The sequence below is a fragment of the Arachis stenosperma genome, chromosome 4 (genome assembly GCF_014773155.1).
Source record: "Arachis stenosperma cultivar V10309 chromosome 4, arast.V10309.gnm1.PFL2, whole genome shotgun sequence".
Lineage (NCBI taxonomy): Eukaryota > Viridiplantae > Streptophyta > Magnoliopsida > Fabales > Fabaceae > Arachis > Arachis stenosperma.
In genome coordinates, this window is record NC_080380.1 from 70105841 (window position 1) to 70106901 (window position 1061).

The 1061-nt window shown below is 43.3% G+C and overlaps 1 non-coding gene across 1 annotated transcript; it reads right to left on the reverse strand.

The window, feature by feature from the left end:
• Positions 1-655: 655 nt before the first annotated feature.
• LOC130977779 (small nucleolar RNA R71) lies at positions 656-763 on the reverse strand. The gene has a single exon (XR_009085455.1). It is a non-coding gene; the product is annotated as a small nucleolar RNA R71 (small nucleolar RNA).
• Positions 764-1061: the final 298 nt, after the last annotated feature.

Consider the following 1061-nt stretch of genomic DNA (forward strand, 5'->3'; position numbering starts at 1 on the left):
GCCGTTGCCGGGGAGTTGCAATAGAGTGCTAATTTTATTAATTAGAATTTATTTACTTGCATTTTATTTAATTTTGCTACTATGAGCTGCATGTTTCTTCTGTCAAATGACACGTTCACTTCCTGATCCGCGCTTGCTAATATTCGATCCTGAAATTGAAAGAACAATTTCACGAATAAGGCGAGAACAGCGTAGGTTAGTCCGCTCTGAGGGCGGATCTGAAAGTGAATCTGAGGAAGAAACCAGCCCCCGTTCTACTGATTCGGTTGTTTTACGTGCAGAAAACATGGCAGCTAGAAGAGTTACCATTCAGGAGGAAGGAGCTCCTGATTTTACAACGCAACCGTTTCAAGCGCATCATCCAGCGGTAGCTACGGATTTTGAAATAAAGACCGCACTGCTAAATTTGATGCCCAAGTTTCATGGCCTACCTGCTCAAGAGCCTATCAAGCACTTGAGAGATTTCCAGGCAGCCTGTTCTACTGTCAGGCGTGATGGCACTGATGAAACTTCAATTCTGCTGAAAGCTTTTCCGTTCTCTCTTGAGGGAAAAGCAAGAGAGTGGTACTACACTCAACCTCTAGCAAATGTATCCAACTAGGATACACTCAGAAAGGAGTTTCTGGAAAAATTCTTTCCATCTGAAGTTATTGATAAACTGAGGAAGGATATCTCTACAATTGTTCAGGATGACAATGATACTCTCTTTGAATACTGGGAGCGCTTCAATAATCTTCTGGAAGTATGCCCCCACCACATGATTGACAAGATCGTGCTACTCAGCTATGTCACACAAGGTATGAGGCCCCAAGATAAGACCATATTGGAAAGTGCCAGCAATGGGTCTATGAAGAAGTACAAGACCATTGATGAAGCTTGGCAATTGATCAGTGATTTAGCTGAATCTACTCGGAACCACAGACAGAAGCAAGGCCGTTCAAGGGCCGTTGCAAAAGTATCTTCTGGCATAGAGACTGCTGCTTTAAATCGAAGCATCTGTGAAATGACCAACCTGCTGAAGCAAATGCAGTTAAATCAACAAGCTCAGCAAACTCAACCGC